At 28.2% G+C, this 19,003-nt stretch overlaps 1 long non-coding RNA gene across 1 annotated transcript; it reads left to right on the top strand.

Annotated features, from left to right (window-relative positions):
- Positions 1 to 1,453: 1,453 nt before the first annotated feature.
- On the top strand, positions 1,454 to 18,229 carry LOC136087221 (uncharacterized). The gene is made up of 3 exons (XR_010641636.1): positions 1,454 to 1,704; positions 2,288 to 2,395; positions 18,043 to 18,229. It is a non-coding gene; the product is annotated as an uncharacterized LOC136087221 (long non-coding RNA).
- Positions 18,230 to 19,003: the final 774 nt, after the last annotated feature.

The following is a 19,003-nucleotide window of genomic DNA, read 5'->3' as shown; positions in this document are numbered from 1 at the left end:
TTAATTATATTTTTCAACAAAAGCTTGCCTTTCTTTTAAAACCAATGAATCAGATTGCTCATACTTCTGCCTATTCTGAAAATGGGAAAGGTTTCAAAATATGCTACCCGGATACATTCCTGTGTCAACAAGATACATAAATGTATCCAAGATACATGAATGTATCCAAGATACATAAATGTATCCAAGATACATGAATGTATCCAAGATACATGAATGTATCCAAGATACATGAATGTATCCAAGATACATGAATGTATCCAAGATACATGAATGTATCCAAGATACATGAATGTATCCAAGATACATGAATGTATCCAAGATACATGAATGTATCCAAGATACATGAATGTATCCAAGATACATGAATGTATCCAAGATACATGAATGTATCCAAGATACATGAATGTATCCAAGATACATGAATGTATCCAAGATACATGAATGTATCCAAGATACATGAATGTATCCAAGATACATGAATGTATCCAAGATACATGAATGTATCCAAGATACATGAATGTATCCAAGATACATGAATGTATCCAAGATACATGAATGTGAATTAAAAAATCTTTCGATTTAGAGTGATATTTTTTTTAACAGTTTATAATCATGGTTCCATAGTTGTGTGACTTAAATAGCCTTGCTATTTAAGTTGTGTGACTTAAATAGCCTTGATATTTATTTTGTGTCACTTAAATCGCCTTCATATTTAAGTCACACAACTATGATATGATAACAAGAATAAGAAACCACAGGTTACAAAAAATAGCTACTTTCCCTTTTTCTTTAACTTCCAAGTTGTACAAACCTAAATTCATTATATATATATATATATATATATATATATATATATATATATATATATATATATATATATATATATATATATGTATATATTTATATATCCTCATCTATATATTAAAAAAATGTCTACAAGAAATGATTGTCTATTAAATCTTTATTGGAGATGTTAATTTAAAAAATATATTACAACTACAACTATATTTATGTAAATCTCTTAAATTTATAGTATAAAATATCTAATAAAGTTATATTGCATACAAAATTTATATCAAAAAAAAAAGAAATATAGTTCTATTATTGGAAGTGTCTATTCGCACAACCATCGTGAAAATAACAGCAAAAGTTTATTCGCACAACGTTGTACAAATAACAACAAAAGCTTATTCGCATGACCACGGTAGTGCAGATATAGTAAAAATTGACTGCTCTGTTTTTGTAAAAATTTAATAAGGTAGCTTTTTTAGAAAAAATTAAAGCATCACCTTATGTAAACTCAAAGATTTAGAAATACTATGATTAAGCTTATGATTACATAATAAATTTAAATTACACTTTTATTGACCATTATAAAATAAGGTTTTCTTTAAATTACACTTTTATTTACTTATATAAAAAAAGATTTTTTTAAATTATCTATAGAATCAGCTATAAGTATTGAAATTAAGCAAGGAGATGAGTTTGATAACTTTTCTGAGTTCGAAAATAAATGGATTGCATGGTCGATGTTTACAAATGTTTTATGGACAAAATCTAACAACAACATTGGCAAAACAAGAGCCTGAGCAATGGTTCTAAACCTTTTGATGAAAAGTTTAAGTTAAGAAATGTGACATATTTATGCAAGCATGGAGGAGTTAAGAGAGCAGAAGGGAAAGGACTTCGTCGTAATCAAAGGTCAGATTTTTTTTTTGTTTACCGGCATTCAAAGTGTCATTTTGAGCTATATTTAATAAATAAGCATTCAAAGTAAATTTTCAATCTTTATTTAAGTAAATATACAAACTTTATAGTAAAGAGTAATTAAAGACTTTATAATAAAGAGTTTTAAAGAAAGTAATCTTATTTTTTTTCCCAATTAAAAGGAGAACAAAAAGTTTAAAATATAACAAATTAAATCTATTAAAGTTTAATAAATCATAAATTATACTTTTTGTTAATTTTTTCTATTAATATATTTGAATATTCAGGGCATTTATATTTAGATGCATTATATTAAATTACTTTACATCGAAATAAACAGTGCATATTTAATAGTTCAGCAAATTTAGCTTTGAGATATCAAAAAAGAGGAAAACCTACAAAAAGGACTGTCCTCCCTCCTGAAATATTCAGTTCATTTCTCATGTATTCACTGCTATACAGATTCAATATATTTTTTATTTCTTTTCTATAAACCTCATTGGTTAAAATTTTTTATTTCTTTTCTATAAATCTCATTGGTTAAAATAGCAATATGGCTTTTATACTTTTTATTTAGCTCTTTCAAAATTGGATCTACTGCCAAACTATTTATTACTATTAACAAAAGCAGGACAAAATTAGTAATCCAGCAACTTCAGGCTAACCACAACCATGAAATAAGCAGGTTAGAGCCACCATGCTTTAATAATATAAATAATCTAATTATGATTAACTTTATTATTAGCATAGTTCTAAAAGATATTGCTAATAATAAGATGCAAAGTTTGTTTGGTTATATTATGAACAGTAATAGCAACAATTTTTGAATTTTTGTTCGTAGAGTTATAATATATTTTGACAGTCAGAGTAACAATAAAATATATAAAATTATATTTCATTTAAAATTATGTCAAACAAAACATTTGAAAAAATATTTTTAATTTTAAAAGTTATGAAGTTAATACAAAATTTAAAAATATATATTTTAAATAACACTATAATATTTTAAACTAATGTAACTTAAATTAAGTTTCAAGCTTTTATTATAACTTTTTCTTAAATTATAATCTATTATATTTGTAATTATCTACCAGTGAATTTTTCTTAACGTCATACTATTTGTGTTGTATTTGCAGTATAGTAAATATTGTATTTATTTAAGTTTTTTAAACAAGTAGTTGTCAAAAATGACAGTCATTTGCAAGTTTTAAGAATAAATTACTTTTAAATAAGATTTATATTTTTAAGTTTCCGATGGACTAATATACCAGTTTTTATAATCAGTTTAAATATTTGCAAAGTAAGGTCTCTCCATTAATGTTTGTTTAATTTGCCTTTTGTATAAATTTCAAATATGTATATATTTTAGCTATGAAGAGAGTTGAAAAATATTTAAATTTTTTTTGTTGTGACAGTGAGTAAGCTACTTACCCTGTTCTCTTAAAAAATGATTTAATAGTTAAACCTCTGCCAGATGTTTACCTTTTAAATCATAAACTAAGAGCTCAGGCAAACAATGAACCAACATTAAATTAGTAAGTCAACATTAAAAAAATGATCTAAATTCAAAGGTAATTTTTTGTTTTAACTTCAAGAAGCTATTAAGGTAATAGATAGTAGCAACAAAAACAAACTATAAGTGTTTGTATTCTAAATTATTGTTCATCGTTAATAGAATCCCTTTAACTTAATTAATAAGCTGTTAAACATTTCTTGATACCCCAATAATGACTCATCAGTAGTATATTTTATTACTTGAATTTTTTTTTTTTTGAGTACTTCAGTTTTGAAAAAAAAAATTTTATGTCTTTTTAGAACTGCTTTTATGCATTACCCAGAACAGTGTCGTATAAGTGAAAAAGTAAAAGATGATGTCCTTTACTTTTTTACTTATACGATAAGTGAAATTTTATACAAAAAGATTTATACGCCATTAACAAAAATAATGAACTAGAGCACAGTTGTGAGAAAACAAATGCAGCTTTGTTGGTTGATGAATTTATGTCTTTCTGTTAGCCTTTTATAAAAACCTTACTTATTAAATTTCAATGCGTTTTGCAGAACTTATGGATTAGGGATATTTTATAAACAGTGAATCATGTTAATTTAAAAATAAAAGTTGTTTGAGGAATCAAAGTTCAAATTTAAAACAATGCTTATGTTTAAAGCAATGGAATTCCCCTTTTTATATAAATAGAAAATTAAAACCACTAACTTAATAACGTTTTATGTGCTTTTAATCATTTGAGCAATCAATTTGAGCAGCCGTGGCGCAGTGGTAAGAGTTCTGGCTCAGAACCCAGAGGCCTGAGGTTCGACGCCGGCTCAAGCTCAATATGCGACATTGGAAGGAGGCGTGAACTTCTTGTTAAATGCTCTTCCACGGTGCTCCGTGATAAGACTGTAAAGACTTCTGGGAGCACCTAAATAACCTAAAAAAAAAATCATATGAGATACAACTTATTTTTTAGTTAATAAATGCGAAATCACTAATTTATTTTGATCTAAACAACATATTTTAGTCATGTTTAAGTTTGATTTTAAAATTTAGGTGAAAAAGATCCTGAAGCTTTAATATCTGTTCAGGTTGATCCAGATAGTGTTCTGCAATTCTTTTTATTTATAAGTGGAGACATAAAACAGGTCTTGGAAATGTTTCCTGAAGTCTTAATGATTGAGCTTTGGTTATGCTTTTATAACACAAGAAACCAAAAGTACCTTGCAGGATGTGTTTGCTCATACTGAGTCTTAACAAAGTAAAAGTAGTTGTGCTTGATAAAGACTTAAAAGAAATTGGTGAAGTTTTTATGGTTATACCCTCAGCTGTAATTCAACTTTGTAAATTGCATATTTTTTAAGCATTCAATAGATTGTTAAATAAGCAAGCCTTAAGCAGTATTGAAAAAGATAATCTAAAAAAATATTTCAATCTTGTGAAAGTTAAATAAAAGAGAATGTTTGATGCATGGGTCAGCTTGCTAGAGTAACACCAGATGTTGTAATGTATCTTACAACAAAAATTGGTGCTTACCACACCAAGTTAAGTATTGGGCATACTACGAAACTATTAAGTATGTCAATCTTGGAAATACCACCCATAACAGGTCTGATTCTCATAACCAAAAAATCAAAAATATATTGTCCAGAAAAATATCTTTGGCGAAGGCGGTGAAAGGTATCCTTTTATTGCATACAAGTAAATTTGAGCAAATAACTCATGTAGAATTTAATCAATCCTTCAAAGAACCATATGGATTAGGAGCTGATGAAGGTGGAGTTACAAATAAAGTTGTTAAAATACTAACTCCATATGCTGCTGGAATTGTTATTGCAGAGTTGAAAAAGTCTCGTTCTGATTTCATAGCTTTAAATAAAATTTATTGTTGTCCTTTGCAAGTTTCTATAAAACTTCCTTGTAGACACACAATGGCTATGAAAATAGTCAACGGTGATGTTATTTTTAAAGCTTAAGATGCAGGAGAGCTTTGGCATTTAAGCTATCAAAAAAGGAGTTGGGTTTCTCGAAAGAAGAGGAATATTATGCATAATCAAGATTTTAATATTCGCCATTTCTCATCTAAAAAAAATTTGCCATTTTTTAAAGACCAGAAATTTAAAACTGTCATGGATCTTTGTAAACCGATTTGTGAATATTTATCCACACTTGGAATTAATGAATTTGAAGAAAAATTTGATTCGTTAAATTTAATTTATAAATCTTGGTTATTTTTGCAAAGATTGTCAGAAGATTTGAAAACGAGGAGCACTTGCTTATTATTGTGTACTACGGAGCATGTTAAATTAGAAAAACATACATGACAAAATCAAGTAGACAAACATTAGAAACAAATGATGTCCAGAGGGGCGTGTGTTTTTATTTAGGAGCTAATTTAATTAGCTTTTTTGCTAATTTATTTCGTAATCGTATAAAATGAGTTTTTTAATTCTTATTAATTAATTATTTTTAATTCTTTTTATAATATTCTCAACAATTATTATCAGTTTCTTTTAGAAGACATAAAATTCATCTCTAAGTTTTCATTTTTTTAAATAAAATCTCTTACTTTTTGTCACATGACTTGAGCAGATTAGTTTACTGTTTTAAGATGTAATGGGTTTTGTCATCGGTTAATCGCGCTTACGCTATGCTTACTCGTTAAAGTAATGTTAAATCGTATTAAATTTAAAAAAGTATTAAATCGTATTAAATTTATAAAATATGGGAATGTAAAATAAACGAATATACTTGTTTTATTTAGTTTACATATTTCTTTAATATTTTACATTTAAATAATGTTATTAACAATGATTTATCGATTTAATACGCAAAATTAAATAATTTCATTTTCAATCTTTTTGAATTTTTTTTTAAACAACTTTTTACTTTGTTGATTTCAATGTTTTTAATCCTCTGGTGGTTGATGCAAATTATACAAAAAAATATTTATTTTTAAATCTATTATAGAAAAATAACTTTTTATATTCTTTTAGATTTATTAACTGATGTTTTTAAGATTCTGCAACAAAATAGCCATCGTAAAAATGAAATAGCAACTAGTGAAAAAAAGAAAAAGAAAAAAAAAAATTAGAGCTTCTTACAAACATGATTAACATAGATATTGATTCAGAACCATGACCTGGTGCTACAGAGTTAAATACTTAACTACAAGTGCAGATTCACTTCACCAATAAAGTACAACACTTGACATTGGATTCATCACAGCAGAATTACTTTCTCAATATATAATATATAATATATATATAATATAAAGAAATATATATATATATATATATATAATATAAAGAAATATATAATTTTGTTACCAGTGGTCTTATTGACTTTCCTTTAAACTTGACAAAAGATGATAGTAATCAAAAATTTCCAGAAGGTTTATTAAAGTTTAGAATCATTAATGCAGAACAGCGTACTCGAGACCGTCTTGTATGGAGCAAGCATAAGGCTTCTTGATACTGTTTTCCCTGCCGGTTATTTTGGAACAATGTCTGTTCCAAGCTAAGTATTGCTTCAAAACCTGCATTAACTACAGCTGAAGGCTGGCCAGCAAGTTCCAATAAACGGAAGTTATGTAACAAGATTCCAGATCATGAAAAGAGAAATGGCCATTTACAATGCTATCTAGCATGGCGTAAATTAGAACGACATCTTTCAATGCAAGGCGTTATTTATATATATTTATATTTCATTGAATCATCAATAAAAGTAAAATTAAAAAATGGTACCATACTTTGAGAAGACATTATCCTTTTCTTAGGAATTATAAGTTGATAAATATAAGGTAGTGTTGCTTTCTTACTGGGACCCTATTCTAACGGAATAAATTCTAAAAGTAGCTGAGCCACAAAAAATGAGAGAAATACTGCAAGTACATTACTTTTCAAATGATCTAAAATAAGTTCATTGCAGAATGTTTTGATTTTTTTAAGCAGCATGTTTTGGAAGAAAGATATTGTGCAAAGTAATACCTAGTAATTCTAGATTCTTCAACAGATTCATCAAATATTGAGCAAACAACATTTATTTTACGTTACCAAGTTCGCTATAAATCGCGATTTGAAATTGTGAAACGATTTTTAAAATTTGTAGATTGTAGTGACAAAAATGGTTATGAAATTGCTCAAGTGATTACAAAAGTGTTAGAAAGTAATACTATTCCACTGGCTGGTTGCAGGGCTTTAGGTTATAACAATGCGCCAAATATGTCAGGAAAATACAATAGAGCACAAGCTTTAAAAAGATCTATGTCCTACTGCTATGTTTTCTCCTTGTGGCTGCCATACACTTAGCTTAAGTGGTAATGATGCTGCTGAATGTATTCCAGAAGCCATAAACTACTTTGGAACTATACAAACTGTATACACCTTATTCAGGTGTAGTCCGAAAAGGTAGGAAATATTATCTTAACGTATTGTTTGTTTCCTTAACGGCATATCTAGCACCAGGTGATTAGATAGAATAGAGAGTGTTAAACCATTTGTTGCTCGCCTTTCAAGAGTTAAACTGGGTTTGGAAGACTTGCTTTAGGTAAATCTTACTCCAAAAGCTAGAAAAGAGATTCGTGGAGCAATTTGTTATATCAGTAACTTTACCTGCATCATAACGTTAGTTGTGTAACACAGAATACTAATTCCTACTAACATTTGCAACAAAGTCATTTAACCTAGTAACGCGACTTTAGTGATAGAAGTTTCAAATGTAGAAAGTTTACTTTCACAGCTAGTAGCTATTTGTGATTGTTGGAAAGCAATGTTGAATGAAGCTAAGCTTTTTGCATCTAGCCTTCATATAGAAATAAAATTGTTTAGGAACGATAGCAGAAAACAGTTTCACGATAAAAATGTTAGTAAAATGAGTGAGGCAGACAAATCTCCCTTTAAATTCCAATTCCAAAAGCAAATTTTTAATATATATTAGATAATGTTTTTGGAATTCTTACAATTCGTTTTAGCGCCACAAAACAGATTTCTGATACCTTCAGGTTTTTTTGGAACTACCAAAAAATGTCAGAGGAGAAATTGATAGATGAAGCAGCTAATTTTGTAAAGAAATTTCACAGTTGGTTTGGATAACAGAATATTATAACTGTCCGAATGATATATATATATATATATATATATATATATATATATATATATATATATATATATATATATATATATATATATTTACTTTTTTATTTACTCCTTATTTTGTTTTATCTAAGGACCTTGTGCCTATTTATATGTAGATGATGTTTGAATTAAATAAATTAATAATGAAATAAATAAATTTTATATTAAAGTTTAACTTATTTTACCATGCTACCAGACACGGTAGCCTAATCAAAAAAAACATAGTATTTTCCAAATTTTGCATTATTTGCAAATTTTGGCAAAAATGTGGCGAACGCTCGGCAAAACAGCCGAACGTTCGGCGCATTCCTAATTATTAGTATGAAGAAGTTCGAATTTATTGATTTTAATTTTAAGTTAGATTAAAACTCATGGTCATGAGCTCACAAAATAAACTTTTTGAAGGAAAAATATTTTGCTAATTTGATTATCATTTATAGTCTCTATATGTTAAGTACACTTATACTCCTAATTAAAAAGATATTATAGAGCTATATAGTTAAACCATAATACTCCAGCTATATAGTTAAACCATAATAACCATAAAAACCAGAGCTATATAGTTAAACCATAATACTAGGAGTATAAAACATGTATACTCCTAATTAAAAAGACATTATAGAGCTATATAGTTAAACCATAAGTTAATATTCGATAACTATAACTAAATAGATATAGTTATCGAATAAGTTGAAAAGGTGACAACTTTTAAACTACATTTTTTAACCATTTTGAAAATATTTTATATTTACGCATGCGTAAAAGTAACAGACGGAGAAAAGAATAAAATTATTTTGGAATCGGGTGTCCAGTGGACGTCTGCATCCACTGGACACCCGCATAATTTTTTCAAAATCAATTTACTCGATCTTCGTAAGTTTTGCAAATGGGCTCCTCATATACAAACAAAAATCTTTTTCAGATTTGTCTATGAAGTTCGACATCTTTTTCGCAATTATATCTAAATTTAAAAAATTGTACATATATGTACATATATATACACACATATATACCTTCAGCTGAACATATTATATGAAGCTTGTAGTGGTTGATTTATTGATAATTATAAAATGTGTCAAAAACGTAAGTGGTCCATATTGGGGGTACTTTAAGCTTGTGCTCCAAATATGGACCATTGAGGTTCCTATTATGGACTAGTTATAAACGGTTTGACTTGGTCATTTAAACAAATTATATACACACTAAAGATAGAATTATTAGAATATAAATACTCAAGAGTATGTAAGCTTCTAATTTTTAACAGGTTTTTAGATGTCCTTTTTGTAAAAAAATAAAAAAGTTATTAAGTTTAAGCCAGCCACCATTTATTTGATTCTAATTCTACCAGTCTCATGCACATGTATGCATACACTCAATTTTATTTATAAAGTGTTTTACTATTTTAACATTTAGCACACACAAAAACATGAATACTGATGTGTAATAATATTTCAAAATTTATTTACAAAGTTCACAAATAAAGTCACAATCTGAAGTTCCTGCGCATTCTTCATATGCCCATCTTTTGCAGGATCGACAGCATATCATATTTTCTATGTTACATTCTCCACACATAAAACAAAGCCATGAACTTTCATTTAAAATACTGGTACTAGTTGATGAATTCATTTTGGGTTTCTTACATTTCTTTACTACTTTTTCTTTAATTATTTTTGTGTTTTTGGACTTTTTAACTTTTGTGTTTGTTTTTGGACTTTCCTGTAGGAACAGCTTTTTATATGGACTTGAAGTAAGAATTTCTGACTGTTCTTTGCGACACTTCTTTTTGCCTGTACCCTTTGGGGGAAGAACAGGGACCAGTCTCTGAATTGGAGACAAAGCCCGGATGTAAAAAATTAGTGCCTCATAGTGCCCAGAGTTATTTTCAAACATGGTGTACTTCACTGTGATGGGGTTACCGCTACGTTCTTCACCATACATCAGCACATTCCTGTTTGCATTGTGAATCACAATTTTTGTTTTCAGAAGACAGGAGATCTGATTTATCTCCCATTCTCCCACAAACGAGTCTGATTTAGCAGTGTGAGCAATACGCTCTTCTAACAAGTTAAAGTGAAGATGCTGGGGTTGGTCAGCATTTAAGGCATCCCCGTGCATGTCAACAGACAATATTTCCAAATTAGATATCAAATGGTTAACAAGCTGATTACGAAGTGAGTCAGCCATAGCAGTTTCCTTCAGATGAAGCAGTGGACTGACCAGCTTGCCGTTTAATCGCTGAGCTGACTGAAGATCTGGTGTTGTGCACACAACAACTGACCTAAAAAAACATTTCCCATCAGAGTAAATTGGGATGAGCAAAAAATTTTCCAGCACCTGTGGCAGAACTGTTTTGGAATAGAACGTTTCAACAGCCAGTGACACTGGGTGGGTCACATAAGTTGTTGGTTTTGGAACCATCTCATCCATTATGCCTGGAAGTGGTGGCACACCCTCCTGGTCTTGTGCTGGTCTAGTTACACATACCAATGCTGGTATCGAAGCTTCCTGGGCTTGTGCTGGTAATGTCCCTGATGTAAGTGGTGAAGACAGCATGGTCTCGCGGTCTCCTGCTTGAGAAGCGAATGATGGCGCATAATCCTGAGGTTTAAAAACATCTTGTGAGCATGGCCAAATTCCACACGATGCAAAACCATTAATTGCTGTTGACATGGTAGCAGCCTTTGCATATGCCAGATGAAAAAGATTGGCCACCTGATATGAACTCACTGAACGTCCTGGATTTAGTCTCAGCTATTTTTCCACCTCCTGGTCGTAGCAGACTTGAAGGGGCTTAAAAAAAGCTTTATCCAGAGGCTGCAGTTTTTGTGTTGTGTGAGGTGGAAGTGACAACATTATGACATTGTTGTCAATGGCAAGCTGAATGGCCTCAAGATTTTTAGTATGGGATTTGTGGCCATCTAAAATAAGTAAAACCTTATCATCTTTTGTTGGCTTCACATGACTGATGAACATTCTCATCCACTGTACGAAAAGTTCAGAATTTATTCATCCTGAATCAGAACATGTTACAATGCTGTCTTCTGGTGCACCATCTCCCAGTTCATCAGGAACCCGTTTTCTTTTGAATATAATCATTGGTGGAACATAATGTGTTCCACCAGCATTTACGCAACAGACAACTGTTGTGTTAACACCCCTTTCTGCACTGGCTATGTTACCTATCTGTTTTTTGCCTTTTAGGCCAAGCACGCGCTGGCATTTCTTTTGCACAGTTGAAATACCAGATTCATCAATATTGTAAATGTTATTGGCCTTGAGGCAATGATCTTTTATTACATTTTCTAGTAAATTAAAAAACCTGTCAACATCCCCCAGGTTGAAGCCGCTGGCTCGCGACATGGAAGTAGCTTCTGGTTGGCGGAGGCAGAGGTCAGGGAATCTGGTTAAAAATTTGTATTATCAAAATGCCTCTTTAGAGTTGCTTTGGGGATGCCGTATGTGGCTGTACATTTGTTCAGCCAATATCACCATTTCTGTACCTCAATAGCACGTTGAAGATCATCATTAGTCCAGCAGCCCCTGATTAAAAAAAAAAGATTGAAATAAGTTGTAGGACAGGGCAAAATTTTAAAAATAAATTTGTCTAAATTTACCCACTACAATCTACCACTACAAATATAATACTTAAATATTTATCATTATTTATTATTATTAATAGGCTATTATTATTATTAATTTAATTTTAATCATTAGGCCTATAGCCTATAACTATAATAATACTATAATATTAATAATGATTCTTAATTATTTTTAGACCCTTAGCCTTATAATTATATCTTAACTTATATTATTATATAATTATCTAATTTAAATTTAGTAGGTCAATTATAGTAATAGTAAATACTTAGTAGATCTATAACTACTATAATTAAATAATTATAATCTATTATAGATTCTATAGTCTGGCTATAGTCTAGTCAAATTTCAAATACTAATAATAATCAAAGATTAAAATAAAACATAAGATTAAGATAATTTAATTTATTAATAGCCTATGATAAAATAATAACATCCAAGAGAATAAGAACTTATGTTCCCCAATATAGACTACAGTTTCCCATCTTGAACCACTGGTCCATTTTAGGGACAGCAGTTGGTCCATATTGGGAGAACCACATAAGCATCTAGTTTTACTAAATAAAACCAAAACGATGTCATTTGGAGCAACACGCTTGTATTTAGTAAGAAATGAAATGAAAAAGCTTTCCATTTAGCATAGAGGCATTGTCCTGGTTCATTTATTTGTAGAATGACACACAAAAAAAAGCGAGTGTACTTTTAGAAAAAAATAACCAAATAAAATACTAACTTACCTTTTTGAAGTAATCTTGCTGACCGCCATCATTGAAATGCGATTTAACTGAACGGAAGACACTCTTTAATGCTAAGTTTCCAAAATTTAAAAATAAAATCGCATTTATTTGTTTCATCGGTGGTCCATGAAAGGGGACGGTCCATAATGGGCGACTCTCCCCTATGTATATATATATATATATATATACATATATATAAATTTAAAAAATTGTATATATATGTATATATACATATGTATATACATATATATATATATATATATATATATATATATATATATATATATATATATATATATATATATATATATATATATATATATATATATATATATATATATATATATATCTTCTAAACATCGAGATAATTCTAAACATCGAGATAAGAAACCTAGATAATATATGAATCTTCTAAACATCAAATCCATATCAAACAAAGTCGAGCAAATGCAAAACATTAAATCCATATCAAACAAACTAAGTCGAGCAAATGAAATGCTTACCAAAATAAGGCATTTAGTGAATTACGAAACCCTTGTGAGTATTTTGCATGCTATTTTTAACTCCCATCTACGCTATAGTTGTCAGATATGGGGAAAAAACCTTATAAATCAACAGAATAAATCTTTAAGAATAATTTACTTTCAACCTAACAGTTTTAGTTCTGACATACTATATAATCTTTTTAAAATTTTAAAGCTTGACAAACTTATCTACTTATAAAACTGTGTTCTTGTATGGGACTTTTTCCACAATAATACGCCCAGCTGCTTCACTAGCTACTTTAAATTCACAAATGATATTCATAGTTATAAACTTAGGTCTGTATCTTATTGTAGTCTCTCTATGCCTTTAAAACAAACGCATAAGTATAGCATAAAGTCAATTAAGTATCAATCAATTCACTGTTGAAACTCTCTTCCTGTTTAAACTAAAAAATATTTTCCAAAATGACAAATAGAAATGCCTTCATAACCCATGTAAAAAAATTTATCCTCAATAAAAATAATCAATATTCTTTATTTTTAACAATCTTCACCAAACATTATATTACTAGCTATTTTCTATAACAACTTCCAAGCTCTATAACTTCTCTATAACTAAATTTTTAATATATTAAAAGTATAAAACTCATAAATAAAACATATACATTTTTTTATTTTATAAAATGCTTTATGAATACCATTTCGTTATGGTCCCAAATATATACATCTTAACTTGCCTATTAACTATGGGCGATGATACTTATCATAGTTATGATACATATCATATAAGAAAATTAATTTGCCTTTTATATTATTTTGAAGCATTTTTTTTTAAGAAAATATATGATGATTTGCAATAGTTGCACACTTACATATTGACTGTCATTTGGGTACCGTATAATTTAATTGACTTCAGAACATCAACAATCAAATATGTCTGCTATTTTAATAAATAATAATAATGATAAGTTAGTAAATTTAAGTATAATAATAATGATAAATAATCAGTGACTCATGTGAACATATATGTAACCCTTTTAAGGAATTAGTAATATAATGTTTGGTGAAGATTGTTAAACGCAGTTAGAATATTGTGATAAAATGCATTTTTTTATCTGACGAATGTTGACCAAAACTAATTAAAATTTTATAATATATTAAACAAATATAAACATATTATGTGTAAAATTCAATACTAACATTTTAATTTGAAATTTTTTACAGATCATATTAAAAGAAAATATTAGATCAATCAAGAGGTGCTCAAAGAAGTAGTTTTAACAAAAAATTAAAAACTTTTAATTTGAATAACAATCGTGAAGTAAGGCATCCAAATGGGTCCAAGATAAAGACCCAAACAGTATCTGTATCAATGTTGGCTAGGTAATGCTTATATAATACTTAATGAAGTCATAAAATGGTTGCTATTTTTGAAAAAATTTGTTTTATATAAGTATAGTGTTTCTGTAGTAAAGAGAAAGTTTGATCAAAACATCAATTCAGTTTTTGAATATTTTGTGTGATATGGTGAGATCAGGATTATTAGGTGGCAGTAGGGCAGTACATAACATAGCTAAGTAATTCGTTTGTTATTTATAAATGACATATTGTTTTAAATTAAATAATATAAAACTTCAATAAAATGCTATAAAAATGGTTTTATAACAAAAGATGCAGGTTTATTTTTTTTTGCAAGCTGCCAAGCAAAGAAATAATGAACGAAATGCAGCTGTATTAGCGAATTGATGTTAGATGAATGAATAATCCAACCGTATGAGTGATTTTGGTTGATTAGTGAAGCAGAAGTCACAATTATGAATCTATATTCTTAATACTAGTTTATGAATCAAGGCTAGCAACCTAGTTTATCTGACTAACGCGAGAAAGTGTACTTAACTTCATAAAGTGTAACTTTGCTGCTGGTTGTGAAGCTAAACTCTGTTCGTATATAAATCAACTTTAAAGTGTTCAGATTTGTATGACTGAACTAAGTGAGAGAACACTGGTTCTGCTGATGGCAACAATGTTTACGATGATGGTGTTGTTGATTATGACAAATACAAAGCAGATTATTAGAAGACTTGCCTTTTATTAGTACTATAAGTACTATTAGTACTATTAGTACTATTAGTACTATTAGTAAATAGTTTTAAACGCTTTTTAGTAGAAAATTAGATTGTAAAATAATTTTGTAGTCTAAATTGATTATAAAACGATAAAGTAAGTATTTTTTTCGCGACAACAAAACGTTAATACAATACCTTCGTTTAATACTTGAAAAAAAAGATGTATTTGTTTTTGAATCATTTAAAATTTAAAATTCAATGACATTATGAAAAAAAAAAATTTTTTTTTCAATCAGTAAACACATCGAATCGAAAAAAATCGATAGATTGTTTTCATGGTTTTTCAAAGCTCGTTAAGTCAAGAACTGAAGGTCTTTGAATTAGGAAATTTTTATTTTAGAATTTCCACAACCTAAAACGCTCACTAACATTGGAATTTTTTAGATCTCACGGCTGCACCACGTAAGTTAACTTTAAAACATCTTTTTACATTATGGCCCGCAGTCTAATGACACGATTTATAAATATTGATTTAAATTTTTTTAAAGTATTTTAAGCATTTAATAAATACTAAAATTCAAACTACTGAAATATAGTTACTAAATGTTTAAAATACTTAAACAGTTTTCAATAAATATTTACAATAGCGTAGTGTTTTTAAATAGTTTAAGCATATGCTTATGTCCACCAGTAAATTGATGTATTTAAAGAAATGCATTTTACAACGAGGCGCTATTTTAAATTAACTCCTTATCTTCGGATAAACTAAACAAGGTAAACACTAACAAAGTAATGATTAATAATCATTGTCATAGCACCGGTTTTAAAAAGGGGCGGAGGAAGAGAGGGCTATCTTAAAAACCCATCCCCACCCCCCTCGTTGTCAAAAAAAGTGGTATCCCCAAACAAATACTGATTTCGTTACTACTCAAGCTCTGCTTTGAGTGTAAAATTTTCTGCCACTCACTCTCACCTCACTTTATACTTAAAATGGTTAGCTCTTTGTGGCTCTACCATTCTTTTGACCAGAAGATGCATTAGTGTAAAACGAATACGCCGTACTAACAGAAGGACATATACTTTTTTGGAACTTTTTAGAAAATTATTAAACGAAAAAAATTAAATAAAATCAAAAAGTAAAACCAGAATATCACCTTATTTCTGCAGAATATCATTTCACATTTCTGCGTTGGTGGTTCAGGTTGTTCTAGGTAAATTATACTAAACTTCAGATTTTTTTCTATGTGTGAGCAAAAGAAATGATTATGCTTTCTTGAAAAATGTCTTTTAAGATCCACAAGATATCTTTTGACATTGTAATTACCTCCCTGCACTCACAATCTCATTTGTCATCCCTACCTTTTCTGATGCATTTATATATTATTCTTTATTTTCACAGTAATACTTAAAAAACTACATTTTTCTGTTAAAAAAATCATCCATCAAATAATAAGAATTCACAGTTTTGTAAATATAATAATTCAAATCATGTGATAAATTAATTACAAGATATATACTTCGTAAAATGTTTGTAAAAGCATTAATAAGACAAATGTAAACAAATTCAAAATATGATTAATAATAGTCCCCTCTGTCACCCGATTGACTGGTTTGGTCCTGAAACTATTAGTTTGTGAATTATCATTTGCAGGTCGTGATTGGTAATTGAGCATTAGTGGAGAGTTTTGGAGTGATAAAATAACATTTCCAACATTTAAAAAATCGAATCCACGCACCTTAAATCATGTAACTTAGCTTATATACTCTGCTCCCAACAAGAACGAAAGAAACCACAATACGTTGGTTAGATAGGAGTTACCACCCAGATAGCTCCAATACGGTGACCCAACGTTGTTATAAAGTCGGAAGCATTAGATAATAAACCAATAACGCGCCAACTTTAGTTCAAAGTTGACCTACTTTTATTAAACAACGTCGACTAATAACGTTTTGCAAACGTCAAATCTCCATTTAAAATTAAAAAGGCGGCATTTTATAATATGGCTTTATATTAGTTATAAAAAAAAAATATTGTAGATACTCTAAACTAGTTTTTATATACATATATATATATATATATATATATATATATATATATATATATATATATATATATATATATATATATATATATATATATATACATACATACATATATGTATATATATATATATATATATATATATATATATATATATATATATATATATATATATATACATATATATATATATATATATATATATATATATATATATATATATATATATATATATATATATATATATATATATATATATATATATATATATATATAATTCAAATATAAAACATAATACAACAGCTGCGTACAAACTAATTTTTTTCTTCGTAATTTTTCAACCTGTTTTGGCACAGATCGTCATCAGACGTAAAATATAATACAAAAAAACCGTTACAAATCTTAATATGAATACTGTAATTTAATAGTGTTAGTGTCGTTTCACTTTCGTTTTTAAAGTTATTTCTTAGCTTTTCTATACGCGGTTCTTTATTCCACGCGGTCTTTCAAGGAAGGTCTGCAAGCAAATTAGAGCTGATACATTCTTAGTTTTAAGAAGAATTGATGTTCATTGTTTAATTTTACAATAAAAGTTTAAATAAATGTTTGTTTGTTGTTGGTTATTCGTGTTTTTCTAATTTTTATAGCCTGTTTCCTTTTTTTTAAATAAAATAAGACTGTTATTTGTTGACATGTAAATGTATTTACATAAAGTTGCGTATATTTCAATATATTTTATAATTCTCTGTATCTATATGTATACCTTCTTTTAGATAAAAAAAATAAGGTATAGAAAAACGTAAAAAAAACTCTGTTGGAAGTTGTCAAAAGAATGTTGTGTTATGCTTCTTTTTAAGGTGTCTGAATATATATTTATATTTTTATATTTTAATATATTCTTATATTTTTAAAATTGTTCTTAAATAGTTTCATCTTTTTTATTACTTTAGATAAAAATATACTGAATGACATTGCCAAAAAAATATGGATAAATCCTAAATTAAATTGTATAGGTTTTTATTTTTAAAATTGTTATTTTAAATAATAATAATAAAATTATAATAATAAATTAAAATTATAATAATAATAAATTACTTTAATATCTGTTCATTAATTTTCGACCTCAATGGTAAACTAATGAGTTAAATTGTAGAGTTTTATATATCTGTTTATATATATTTTTTTTCTTTTTAAAATAATGGCGACTTATCAAAGTTGTTTATTTTATTCTTATGTTCACTTAAAACAGTAGTAAATAATTTTATAGAAAAGATCATAATTCTTGAAATTCTTTTGTGTTTTTTTGTTACTACAGTAGTATTACCACTGTTAATATGTTTATTGATAATAGTGAAATTTAAATGGATGATATTAGGCTTAAATAAGTTATTAGAAGAAATACTATCAACTTAAAAAATACTTGATAATTTAGTGAAATGATTAGGCAAGCTGAAATTAATTCAGCAGCATATTGCTGAAATAGTCTTTTGCCATGATTTAATATTGGTTAGAAATTATGTTAAACCATGGCAAGAAACTATTTCAGCAATATGCTGCTTATGCATATGTTAAAATTGAAGAGCAGTGTCTTGCTTTCATAGAAATAACAAAAGCAAACTGAGAAGCATGCAATATGATGCCTTACATGAAGATGTAAGCAACCTTGGTAACAATCATAATGTTAGACTAGGGTGCGTTATAGTTTTTCTATTTACTTAGGAAGTCTTAAAAAAA

The sequence above is a fragment of the Hydra vulgaris genome, chromosome 11, assembly GCF_038396675.1.
Source record: "Hydra vulgaris chromosome 11, alternate assembly HydraT2T_AEP".
Taxonomy (NCBI): Eukaryota; Metazoa; Cnidaria; class Hydrozoa; order Anthoathecata; family Hydridae; genus Hydra; species Hydra vulgaris.
Note: the sequence above shows the minus strand (reverse complement) of the source record. Positions and strands in the feature narration are given on the sequence as shown.